The following is a 14,680-nucleotide window of genomic DNA, read 5'->3' on the forward strand; positions in this document are numbered from 1 at the left end:
AAAGTTTGATATTTATAACTATTTCAGCTGATGAATAAACCACAAAAGATTATGACATTCCCCCCAGGAACGTCATGCCATGATCACATTAGTGTCCCCAGATCCATTGTAAATTGTACGATCCAAAAATATGTACTTTGTTGCAGTTATCTGAAAATTGCAGAAAGTTATCATGTTTTGACTTTCTGAGAAAACAAAAATGTAACTTAAAATTAATTTTTGAATGATGCATTTCCTTCCTCCCCTCATTATCTTTAATCCATATCTCCAAATCCCTTTACCCGATCAGCTGGCAGGGGTCAGATTGGTGGAAGGGAAATGAAAATGAATATCCAATCCAAAGCATAAGAATATTCATAATGTCGATGTGTCATGAGTACTATATGATAGCAGTTCCTATCTGGATAACCATGGAAAACCAGAGCAACGTAGGAAGACCAACAGGGAGAGAGCCAAACCCAGAGAGAGACACACAAAGACAGAAGGACAAATGGACAGAGAGAGAAAAGGAGACCCCCTAAACACTTGCCTGGGGACTTCTGCTTGGAAAACTGGGAACCCTATCTGAGAGAGGACAGTGGCAGGTGGGACCTTGCTGTGTATAGACCCGGGAGGTGTGAGCTGCGTACTTGTTACCAAAACAGGTTCCTGATTCTGGCTGGCTTCCTAAGCTAAGAGCTTAATTGTGGTGGGGGTCAAAACTGTGTAGACCGTCAGCATATATTATTCTGATAAATAAACCCATGACTTTGTGTTTTTAAAGTTTTTCTTTGTGTTTATGTTCAGAAAGATCCCACATGTGCTCTTATTTGTTGTTGTTGCAATTGAAAGTTTATTAAGAATTGCATGTCAGTCTATAAACGCAGGTGCATTTCAGGTGCATTTCATATGTGTTTATTGTGTCATGCCACAAGTTAATATTAATTGTGTACATTTAAATACAAATATATTATTATTTCTATACACAGGCTGGTTCCTGGCTTATTGGTGACACAGGGGGTACAAGCAGAGTGGTATCATACAGGTTGGAAACCTGACCAAGTTTGAATCTACTAAGCAGTTCTGTTATGCAACACCTTGATTGGGGGCGAGGAGCTCCCTGAGTTCAGAGTGACCATCCAATGAACCGTGACAGCGTTGAAAACTACCTTCTTCAATGTTATCTCTTCCTCATGAATGATATGAGTCTCTCTCTTCAAGTGCCAGGGGTCACCCTGACCTGGTTGTTTGCTATTTGCTTTCTTCGGTTTTTACAGTTCCAATCATTATATTTTATATTTTTGTTCTCGTTCTTAAAACTGGGATGAGTTTCTTTATGCATAATATGATTCCCTTTTGTCCTCCCACTATTCCCGATTCCCTCCGGTACCTTTCATTGTGTGAGGAAGGGTTGAAGGGCACAGCTCATGCTTCTCTCTCATTTTGCAGCTTGCTTTTCTGCTCTCTGTTCCACATCAGATGCCTGCCTTCCACAGTCACTGGTGATTGGATGCCATTCAGGCTTCCAGCCTCTGTAGTTTCAGCGCTGTTCCTCTGGAATCCTGCCCAACAGTCTGCAAGCTGGTCACACCACTATCAGGTACTTCTCCTCTCTGTTCCTTCTCATACCGCTTGCAATGTGGTTGAATATTCTAGGCCTCCTGCATCTCCCACTGCATTTCTTTAGCTCTTTTGCAGTCGCAGACTCGGCGAGATGACTTGACTCTGCCTTCACAGAGCATGATGATATCAGGGGGCTTCCCCCCTCCCAGCACTCTCCTTCTCTTTATCTTCACTGATTCGTTGCCATTAATTACACGTCTATGTTTGCAGAGACATCTTTCCATTTTCTTCCACATATGCCTCTTTTCACATTGTTTTCAGCCAAACGTAAGGTTGCCACATTAATCTTCATAGTATATAGTCCCATATAAGCAGCTATAGTAGTTGATTTAGGGAGCTCCTCAGAGGAACGGGAGTCCTTGTCCCCAAAAGGGAAGTCTCTTCCGGTGAGGCCCCACTTGCCTCGAGCACTAGGGAGGGTCTTACGGAGCGGCTTCACCTCCCTACCATCACAGAGGAAGTATCCCCATTGGGCTGAATGGACGAATACCTGTGATTCTTCACAGTATGCATAAAAGTCTTGGACTTCCTAGACTAAGTCCAGGACTCCCTTTCAGCCTCATTGATAATGCCTCATAGATTCCCTTGCACCTCCTTTCCTCTTTATTTTCTAACTTGTGGGTGTGGTTTTAGAACCCTGCTCTCAGATTTCCATTATACCAAATCTGCTACACATTAAAAATTCACACTTTAATCAATGAATTCCAGAACATTATTTTCTTGGTCACTTTTAAAGACTCATTCCTCAGGATTGTGCCATGAGAAATGGGCCTTCCTTGCACTTCCCGTAAAAATGTACCTGTTTCTTTATATATTGCTTTGAGAGTCTTCTTGTGGACCTTGTATGGAATACATCTGAAGATGTATGAAATTTCAGACAGAAAATTCACTTTCATTTTATCAACCTTACCCAATAAGCTAAAGGTTGGGGTTGATCATCTACTGAAGTCTGCCTTCCGTGTTTCAATTACCTGTTTCCAGGTTGTAATTAAAAACATGTTACATACCTTTATGGATCTATGTCCCCAGATATCTAAATCTATGCCTGCACCAAATACAGTCAGTACTCTCTATGTGACACATACAGCCATTCTTAGTTAATGGCATTGCCTCAGTTTTCTCTAGATTTGATTTGTAACCAGACACATTTCTGTACCATTCTAGTTCATATAGCACATCTATGATGGATTCATGGATATATGTCAGGAGTAACAAGACATCAACTGTATATCCAAGATGTTTATATTCACTGTCCCAAAATATTATTACTTGAATTCCATGCTTTCCCCAAATTCTATTAACCAGTGACTATACAGTCAGAATATATAAGAGAGGGGATGACGGGCATCCCTGCCAGATCCTTTTATAGAGGCTTAAGTCATCTAATATTACATCATTAGCCACAACACGCGCTCTGGCATTTACATGTAATGTGTCCACAAATTCTAGGAATACCTCTGGAAAGCTAAACTTTGAGAAACATATCCCTACAACATCCCAACACACATTATCAAATACTTTCTCGCCATCAAAACTGATGGCCATCATTACATGCTTGGACTCTTGATGTAATTCTATTAGATTAAGAAGCACCATAATATTTGATGGTCTCTCTCCCTTTGAAAAGTCCTGTTTGCTTCCAATGAAAAAAGCTTGGGCATTACATCAGATAATCTTTAGCCATCATTTTAGTCAAGTCACAGTTTAGCAGGGATGTTGTTACAAAATGTTGACATGTGTATTCGTTTTGCCCCTTTAGGAATTACTGCCGTTAAGGCCTGCTTCACTCAAGGTGTTTTTACCTATTTCGTTAAGGCTTCATGGAACACTAAGCCCAGAATCGGAACACATGTATTGTCTCATTCTCAATTCAACTGGAAATCCATCTGGAACTGTGGCATTCCCCCTTTCAAATCCCTTATCACTTCCTCTATGTCTTCATAGGATATTGGTTCCTCTAACTTCTCCACTTCCTCTGTACTCAGAATGGATAGTTCTATAACTCCAAAAAAAATCATCTCTCTGAGAATCAGTCTGTTGAACTTCTTTTTCATAAAGTGTCCTTGAAATCTCACACCTACTTCCTTTTTTAAGAAGGATCGAAAACCCCTGTGATTTGATTGACAAGTACCTGAGAACTATCTATCATAATCCCCTCTCTTTGTGAGTCTCAGAAATTCTTCCAATAGACGTGTCTCCTGTAATGCCATCAATGATATTTGTGATGTCATCTTTGATGCCCTGGGTGTGGCAAGTAGATGGTGCGAGTTATGGTTGCTTAGCTTACTATAATGGGGGAATGTGCAGTGGTGTTTGGTTGCACTGTGAAGTATAACATTCCTTTAGTGAAATTATTTTACTGATTTCTGAGGAAAAGAAAGGGGCTAAACAAGTCATGTCGTCATTGATGTCAGCATTGACATTTGAGATGACATCTTTCATGATCTGGGTGTTAGTGGTAGCAGTGCACAGGGGTGGTGGCAGGGATGGGGTCTTAGTTTACCGTAACTGGCGAATTTCAGGGGCTTTTCGGTTTTAATTTGAAGCATAAAGGGGAGGTGGAAAGTTTTTTTAATGAAGTGTACAGGTTTTTGTTAGGGCAACTTAACCATAACGTCCCCTCAACAAAGTTTTTTTTGTAGTGAATTTCACTGGTTTTTGGGAGAGCAACTTAACCATAACGTCCCCTTAACAACGTTTTTTTTTGTAGGGAATTGTGTAGGTTTTTGGAAGGTGGAAGGTAAGCATGAAATTGTGGCAATGAAGTTGGTGAGCAGAATATACACTGAAATCATGTGATTTTGAGAGATATGTAGTACAATCTACGTACTTGACATACATTTAACATGGAACATACAGAACCCCCTCCCTATTGATATTGGAAAGGTAGGGACTGAGCGCCTGTTTGCGGACGGGGTTGGACAGGATCAACATTACCGAAAGAGGCGGGGGGGTAGTAGAAAATGTACTATTGTCTTAAACAAAAAGTGTGCAATGTAGAAGAAGGACATAAAGATATTATAAGTAGTAATAAGCAAATATGGAATCCTGAAGCTGGGAAAAGAAAACAACACATTTAATAAGCATGTAGAATGAAGTGGATAGTACCATAAAAAAAAAGGATGCCTCCAGCGTAATCACTTCAAAGAAACTCGGCAGCCTGGAACGACAGTGGACGACGCAGTAGGACGAAGCGAGATAACAGCAAAAGAGTGAGTGCAGATCATTTTTTTTATGTGTGAGGTTTTTTATTTGGCATGTGGTGCATAAATAATAATTTCTTTCTGTTGTTTTGACTCAGAAATGGCTAGTACTTTGGAGTGGCTGGAGGAGTATTTCCCGCATGGGGAAATGTCTGAAGACAGCGACAATAATGGTACACATTGCTCTGCATATGCAAAATAGTGACCAGTATTTTAGAGGCATTGAACTTATGTATTTTGTTTTTGAACAAACCAGGAAAAAAAAGACGAAAGGGTAACAAACGAGACAGAAGAAGACAGGATAAAGATGATAGAGGAGAAAATGGACATATTGAACGCCAATGTTCAAAGGTTACGGGAGTTTGTGGAGGACTGTGTGAGAGAAAAAGTTTGTTATCATTGCCCCACCTGCACCTGCCCTGCTTCTCCATTCCCCAGTGAACCATTCCCAAACGTTGAACAGGAAAATAAACGTTTTGACAAAATATCCATCCCTTCTTCCCCTCACAAATCTTATCCTCATAACCAGCCCATGTTGAATCCTAATTCCCCCATATTTGTTTCAGTGTCCGCTTCCCCTGCTATTTCTTTCGATTGATGTGTGTGTTTGAAATGTTTTGAAATGTTTTGAAATGTTTTGTACAGTAGTTGTAGAGAAAAAGTTTGTGTGTAGATTATTAAAAGACATAAAATGTTCGCGAACAGCGCGCCTGTTCGACCTATCCGCAAGGAATGGAATGTGGGTGCTGTATAATGTCAAGTAAGATGGATGTGATGTGTGACTGCACCATCTGTTGAAATTGTGCGTACATAAACAGAAAGGGGTGTCCAAAGGATATACTACGTCAGCGTACCGCTTGGAAACGAGATAATACATGTTCGTAGAACACACCAGATGTCCGGAATGGGTGTAAATGAGGAAAATGGGAGTGTGTGAAGGACAGTATAGCGGTCTGTATTGGGCGCAGCCAAAATGGTGCCGTCGGTAGAACAGGCACGGTTGCCGGCAAGTTCGTAGGCAAACAAATTGGAGTTGTCCTAAGGACACAGGAACTGTCCGTACAGTGAACATAGCATGCGTGCACATGCGCAGTAGAAACGTAAGTATTGCGAACATTGCGCCTGTTCCTAACTGTCCATCTCACTTGTGTCGCACTTTGAAGTAGTTTGAGAACCCGTAGGACACTTGTGCGCATGCGCACATTTGATTATTTGCATTTGCTGTCCAGGAGACTTTCATTACTGGGGTGGATGTGTTGAGGACGTCATCATGTGACTGCACCTACGCTGAGCGTGGGGACACATTTCTGTGGTTTGTGTGTTTCCGAAACAATACAAATGACCTTGTAGACATAAGGCAATGTAGTGTAGAGTGTAAAAATGTAATTTCACACATCCCAAACAATAGGCCACCTCAGGACCTGCTGTGTAAAATTTGTGTATGGCTTTGTAGGGATGAAGACGGTCACGAGGCGCACCCCTCCAACCCTACAAAAGGCCACACCCCCGAGCGCATCTTCATTGTCCTTCTAGCTATAATAGATTGAGGTGTGTTGCCTTTACTGCTGTAGTGACCAAAAGGAAACTAATCGGTATGGCTTCCATGGCTGCTCTTGGGTCATTAGCTTCTGCACCACCCCCAAACCAGCCACCACCTCACCAAGGGCCTGCAGAGAAATATATGGGTGAGGATGTAGAGATCGAGGAAGAAGAGGAGGAAGAGAATGAAGTGGAGGAACTCCACACTAGGAGCACTCGGTGGGAGTCGTGGGTGTGGCGGTTGTTTTCGGTTTATGGGAATGTACCAAAAGCATGTGCGAACCTGGTGAAGTGTAAGCAGTGCGAGGTGGTGTTGATTCACGGGAGATTTGGAGCATACAGTTTTGGTATGACAACCATGAAGCAACACATCACTTCGTTCCACACTGCGGACATTCACAAGGTGGTGCCATGTGAAGAACGTAGTCATTTGAGTTCCCACACAGCATCTTCATTATCCAATCCTCCCACCACAAGAAACACTCCTGTGTGGGAGCACCTTCCTCCAGGTGCCTCACAAGCCATTTGCAATGCTGTTGACCCTTACCTTTCAAAGGTGACAGTAGTGTGCACGTATTGTGACGCAGTACTCTGCAGGGGGGAGAGTTTTCAAAGTGCTTTTGAGGCTGCAGTCAACGAGCACCAGAAGATCTGCTCCTTACCTAAATAAAGCTCACCCTAAATCTTTCTCTGTTCAGTTGCCCTTTTTTATCCCTTTGGCTGGTGTCCCTTCCTTAACCTCCTTTCGCCTCTTCTCCTAGTGTGTCGTGTGCTGTTAAGCAATGAACATAAAAACAATAAAAATTACAGAAAAAGGCTCTTTTCATAGCCGCCTTTTTCAGTATAACAATACAACTATGAAGTAACGGCCTTAGACCCCTGCGGAGTTCTGAAAAAGTTCACGGACAGTCGTAGAGGAAAAAAGGGAGGGTGCATGTGGAGCAAATGCAATAAAATGTACGTTTAGAGTAAGTGGCAGCTTTGAAAAGAGCCTTTCGGTGGTGTGTTGTGTTGGTCAAAAACAGTGGATTGGGGAAAACGGATTGTCAGATAGGTTAGTGTGATTGCAAAAGAGGCTGCAATGCATTTTGTACATTGCGAAGAAAAATCTGATTGCCAGCATATGTGAGGTGGACTCCATCTCTGCGGAAAATGAAAGTGCTGCAAAACAAAATGTTTTCATTGTTGAAAGAGGACATGCCAATATCTCTTAAAAATGCACACACAGCCTTATTCACATTACGTCTCGCTTTCTCCATTTGTGGACCAAACACAGAAGAACGCAGCCATATTTGTCTTTGGACAATACGGGAAAAAAGTATGTGACAATTTGGAAACATGTCCATGAGCTTGGCGAGTCCTTCCTTCATTGAAAATTGCAAAGAAATTCAAGTTACATGGCCTAAACTGTTTCCTCCACAATGATTGATCATTATATCTGGAGGACGCTCTGTCAGTAAAGTAACACAAAGAGGTACCAGCCATCTCATGCCACGCACACCATGCCAGTGCACTTCCGCATGTGGAAATCCAAAATTTGTAGATAAACTGCAGCTTTCTGCATGCACCCTCAACCAAAGTATCCATGAGTCTCCCAAAATCCATATAATCTGTTTTCGAGCATGGAAAGCCATGGCTGTGTGGTCTCCTGTGAGGGAGAAGACAGTCTTATTAAAGTACGTCAGTCAGAACACACCTACTGAACTTTATGGACCAATCCCTAGCACTGCTCATTCTCATTTACATGCGCTCCACCCTTGAATCCCCGGTGGTGATATGTGCTGGCTGCGAACTACCGCCATTTTCGCGGACATGTACAGGATCAGAGCGTGACGACGGTACATTAAAGTACGAATCCTCTTTTTCCCTTTTAAGGTAGGCTCTGAAAAGAGCCGTTTTTATTTATTTTTGGCCAGATACTGTACAGACATCTGGTATTTTATGTATTTTTTTGTCCTTGCTTTACTCTTGCAAACATTACAGAACCTTCTCTAAAGCAAGCCTTACGTTCCAAAAGAACATTGCATTTCCCAAAGAAGATAGCGCAACACCATCTCCTTCAAAGTAATGCGCATTGCTTGGAGCAATGTTTTCGTGGCTGCAAAAAAACATACCAACTCGTAGCATGAATGCACGCATGCCGCAATTGATGATACACCTCCCGATGCTTTGAACTGGACAGAAAACAGAAGTGTTGTTCCATTGTACTCTCGGGAGTAAAGCAGAAAAAATGACTTTCGTTGTTGGGAAGATGGTCATGAGTGCTTCAACCTACTGTGCCAAATCTGACAACAAAGTACATGAGGTCAGGTATCCCAAATGGCAAGCGCCGTAGTGCAAAATTACCACATGAGGAGTGGTCATTCTACGCATGTCTCTACAAACTTGCAGAATTGCCGCAGTATAGGCATCAGTGTCAGCGCTCCAAATGCCCTCCACTCCTCGCACATCAAAATGGTGTGCCACATGCCTACTCTCAGCATAGTGTTGTAAGCCTTGCACAAAAATTTCTCCAAGAATCAAACCCTGACCCTCTCCACCTCTGCCATCTTCAGTGTGCGCACCGTCTTTCCACACAAAAGAGTAATGTGAACATCTGATTGGCTGATGCCTACAGTCATCTTTCCATGCATGATTTGCTGTAGAAACCTGTATGTGACACGTCCCACCAGCGGACAAGTGTTGCCTTCGTGCAGCACGTAACTCTTACCCAGTCCTTCCACCCTTTCTACAGCGGTACCAAAGCGAGTCCCTCATTGGACACAACTAAGCGGTCGCACAATCATCCACCAATCACATAGAACATCGCTAATTTTAACTCCGTCATCAACATTGCGTACAAAATTACTGTCGATGATTCTGAATGCAAGTCACATACCATTGCAAAGCACCTACTTCACAAGCTACTGTACAAGGATTGCGAATTTCTGCGTACAGCTCCATACATGTCCACATGCATCAGTATAGAGTACAGGTATGTATCTTTAATCAGAGAACATGTGGAAGCCTTATGATTTAAATTAGACAAAATCATGCCGCTAAATATCCATAGGGAACACATAACAATGCTCCCCTTTTAGCCCCTTAAGTGCCAGCGACGAGCTGGCTCGTCAGTGGAAACCCCTCCAGGTTGCCACCGACGAGTCGGCTCGTCTGTGGCACTTAAGGGGTTAACAAAGGAGAAAATGTTGGAATAATTTGCTCACTGAAATACTGAAATTAATAAAAAGGCCTTGACACTGGGGGGGGAAACCTATGGCGGTTAAGGGGTTAAATTGCAAGATTGACGATTTGTCATTCACAAATCGCAAGACTGCTTACTGTCTTCCGCATAACCTGTACATATGTTGCAAGCATGCCTATTTAGGGCAGACCTCAATTTTGTATGTAAAAATGTCAGAGTTCTGTACTCTGTATGGCCTACAGTAATGCTACTTGCAATGTGATCGTATGAGAATAGTAAGTGCTCCCGATTCAAGTGCTGACATTTTCTTCTGAGGGTCTCCCGATTTTTCAACATCGTGCTTTTCATTAACAAGTACAAAATGTTTCCCCATCTAGTACTTTGCCCTATTGCTTACACACCTCTCTCCTATGCATAGTACACTTTTTAAAGAACAAGGCATTTCCATACCCTTAAAAGATTTCGTTATTTTGAAGGACTTACAAGTACCATATTGCAAGTACTATAACAAGACTTCACAGAGTGAAATTAAATGTGCACATGCACTGGGTTGAAATATGAAAGTTCAATCCTCTGATGAAATAAGCACAAGTAATGTCTGCAGTATCATCATTGCTGCAAACACACAAAGAAATTGATTTTGTTTTTTTTAATTCGCAGTGAAGACTACTCTCCTGAGAATCAACAGCATCTACACTGCAGATGAGATATCCGATGAAACCTGGTCATCTTGTACAAAAAAGTAAGTACAGTACAACCTTTATATTGTAACTACTCATTAGAGAGGCTCCTCCTCCGTGGGTTATTTGTTTATTTTGGGCACCAAAGCAAGCATTGATTTGTAAACCATTCTACCTACAAATATCCATTTATTGAACAAAGAATAATAGGCCGAATGGCTGACAAATCCCTGTGTGTTTGTTACTGAAATAACATAGGTAATCCTTAGAAGGTTAGATTGTGAAAAGAAGTTGCTGTAGCAAGTTTTGGGCATTTCGATTATTAATAATGGGCCTCGTCACAAGTAGGCCACTTTGTACTCTCATCTGAAGCACATTGTATTAGTATACAAACAGTAATGTAGCCTTACCAAATGATTGGTAGAGTTCACTGTACGTTGACACACCATGACAAAGGGTTTACCCATCACACTTATGCACAAATGCACACTGAACACATACATTGGACAACAGAGCAAAGTATACTTTTTTTTTTCAACAGACACCAAAGAATGCCTACCAAAAAGCAACTCTGTAGAAAGGAACGCAGAATTAGAGCAAAGAAAAATAAAGGTGCCCAATGTAAGCATCCACCTCTTGTGGAGTGTGTAGAGAATCTTGGTACAAACCAGCTAATGCAGTTGGGTAACATAATAAAGGAAGTCTCAACTACCGAAACTGTACCTCCTCCATCAAAAAGTGTCACAAAATACAGAAATGTTGTCAAAAAAGGGCTGACAGTACAGCTAACAATGTTCCTAATAATCCTGATAGTGTAAGAAGAACCCATAGTAAAAAAAGTATTTTAGCAAAAATGTTTCGTCACAGAGTCCTTCAGAATCTACTAAGAAGAGGACCAAAATCATCCTCACCCCTTAAAACGTACCGTAGAAAGTTAATTCTACAAGCACTCATGGACAGTGCAATCCTTCTCAAAAGGAAGTTGTTCATACTAGTGTTAAATAGGATGAAAGCACTAACAAAAGTAAGTACCAAACTACAAAAGAAACTCAGCAATAAAAGGAATGTGAACAAAAATAATTTCTTGCATGTTTGTGGTGGTGAATGGAGTCACACAACAACCACAGAACCATATTTTAATGAAGAAGCATACAAACAAAATCAAACAAACACAATTGCCATTCAAAGCAGTGGATGAGGGTATGAGAAAATCAATACTACCATCATGGAACAAAAAACACTGCTTACAAAACTATTTCCTGAAAACTCAGAATTACCTCTCGATTCAGCAGAACTACACCGTCCAGTATACAAATGGCCGTGCACATCAATGTGTGCCATTCCAAACAAAGCTTTAAAATCTTTACGTCAGTTCCTCAATCAATATGTAAAAGGTAAAGACAAAGGTAAAATGAAGTGGTGCAAAATATGGATATTTGTGCAGTGCGGAAAGACACAGGACTAAAAGGACATTCATTAGCCTGCATTTCTGGGCCTATTTGCAAAAGTACCTTCCATGATATCAAAAGAATATCAGTACACCATTCCAATTTAAGAAATTGAGTGTATAAAATATACTATGCAAAAAGTCCAGCTTCAGAATTAGGCAATTTAAATACCACTCTTCTACATGGTACACCCAAATACTTACAAGAAGAAATGGACCGTATTCAGAAAAAAGTATTTTGGAAGTGAGAGCCACGTAGAAAATGCAACAGTTTTAGAACATAGTAGCAACAATTCTGCACATATCAACCTTCTACTACACACATACGGAAAAGAAATAGTAAAATTTAAAAGGTCATCGGCTGAAGTACCAAACCATGTGTGTGTGTGTGTTGCCGCAGAACGTTTTACAAAAGGAACACAAAAAATGTGGACACAGCATACAGAATAGAAAACAATGAAACTCTAAATGTTTTGAATTAGCTTTGTACCTTTTAGCTGAAAACAAATATGAAATAACTGAACGCCTAATATGTTGCAGTTACTGTACTGCAAAATTACACAACAACCACACTCCTTCACGTGCTATTACAAATAAATTGGGATTGTTTCCATTACCAAAAATCCTGCAACACCTCAATTTATATGAGAGCATAATAATTCAAACAGATCACCCATTTCAAGCAATTATACGCCTTCAAATAAAAAACAGCAAAATTACCTTCCTCTGAATTGGTGAAAGGCATTCATGGCAAAATAGTTTATTTGCCATTAGATCTAACGGAAAATGTACACACTCTAAGAGTGGAACGTTCAATAGAGCATTCTTTTATAGTCTTGGTAAATGGAGTACCAACAAAGGACAAAACAAATGGCAACTATTAGTGGATTTACACAAAGTTAGACACGCATTGCAATATCTAAAAGACAATAATGAGTACTACAAGGAAATAAATATTGATGAAAGCTTAAGGGAAACAACCGAAATAATTCAAGAGCCATCAGAAACTGGACAATTTGAACTTCTGGATCCAGCTACAATATCCACTCTGTTGGACCATTACACAATCCATCCATTGCATTCCAATGAAAGCGTAGATGATGCACTAGAAACTTACCAAATGCGACAAACCAAAGGATCACCAATGAGTATTTGGGAAAAAAGTATAGAAGCACGTGCTTTTCCACTGCTATTTCCTACTGGCAAAGGTGGAAGATACGATGATAGACCTACTCAGATTGGGGCATCAGAATACCGCTCATTACAAATGTATTCGCAAGACCCCAGATTTAGACAAAATGTGGAATACATATTGCACCTACTCTATGAAAGTGAATTAGCAACTCTATGTTATGGAGTTGCACACAGTCTTAAATCTGGAACCCACTTTCAAAATATGTCAGCTACGCAGTTAATACAAAAAGTACAAGAAAAAGATGAGAAAAAAATGCTGATGGGAAGATTTACATGAGTTTCTACGCATAGCAAACAGCAACAAAAACAACATAGATATATTAACAGCTGGAGAACTTTGCTCTCTAGATCCAGTTAATGTCTCAAGATTTTTCCATCATCATTTCATTGCCATGCTACACTTTATTTGTAATAAAACAGTTCCTCCCCTTGGAGAAGTGCAACACTTCTTTTGGAGAAAAGAATACCAAGCCAGAGGAGCACCACATATCCACATGCTTTTATGGATTAAAAATGCTCCTAAATTTGGTCAAGACAGTGATGCCACTGTTTTACAGTTTATGGAAAAATATGTCACTTGTGAAATTCCATCGGAAGCAACAAATAGTGATATTCATGCACAAATTGTACAATTTCAAAGACACAAATGTGGCAAATATTGTTGTCGCAATACAAAAACAAAGGGAAATACTACACCAAATGCCGCTTTGGTTTCCCTACACCAGGTAAAAAACAGGTCAAGTAAACAACTTCATGTCTTCAGTTTGACATAGTGTTAAAGGTAAATCACCTAAAAACACATATTACATAAAAAGAAGGGAAGAATCAAAATATATCAATGATTACAATGTAATAATTGCCCTATTATGGAATGCAAACATAGATGTGCAGTACAGTGCAGACAATTCAACTGCTGTTGCACAATATGTTACAGCCTACTTAACAAAAGCAGAAAAAACAGAGCTGCAAGACCTCTGGGATGACCTAGCATCAGACAAAACATTATCACAGTAATTGTACAGCCTAGGCATAAAAATGCTCTCTCATAGAGAATGTGGGGCCTATGAAGCAGCAGATCGTTTAACCGGCACTGCTTTGTATGGAAAATCAAGCAACATAGTATGGCTCAGTCTTGGTCCTGCAAAATCTAGAAAAAGAGTGCTAAAATCATATGAGGACATAGAAACAATTGCCAGAAATGATCCCAACAGCCAAGACATTCTAAAATACAATTCACTGGACACATACTATCCGAACAGGAGTACCACTCTGGAAAGCATGTGTCTATACCACATAGCTCAAAACTTTGCATACAAAAATAATGTAAAACCCGATGAAAGCAAACGTAGATATAGAGTGACCAATTGTGAAGGGAGCTTAGTGAAACTTAACAAATGAAGCTTAATTAATCATGTGAAATTGTCATTAAAAACTCCTCAACAGAAAGAACTATATTATATGTCTCTGTTACAACTTTTCAAACCATGGAGAAAAGAGGAAGACATACTAGATAATTATGAGTGCTATGAAGATGCTTTCAAAGCAAATGATAGCACTATCACCGATGTGAACTTTACGCAGTAAAACACAATGTTACACAATGAGCAGCAACAAGAAGAAGAAATTCAAGCCCAACTAGATAAAGACTCTTCCGACAGTAGTAAACTTTCTGTAACAGGAAGTCAATAACCATTAGGACAACCACTAATAGCAAATGAGGCTGAAGTAGCTATGGCAGAAGTAGAAAACACCATCTATCAGTATCAAGAAGATACAGAAGACTTAACTGTAAAACAAGCAAACTTAACAACGATCAGCGCACCATTTTTGA

The sequence above is a fragment of the Ambystoma mexicanum genome, chromosome 8, assembly GCF_040938575.1.
Source record: "Ambystoma mexicanum isolate Mex_15411 chromosome 8, UKY_AmexF1_1, whole genome shotgun sequence".
NCBI lineage: Eukaryota > Metazoa > Chordata > Amphibia > Caudata > Ambystomatidae > Ambystoma > Ambystoma mexicanum.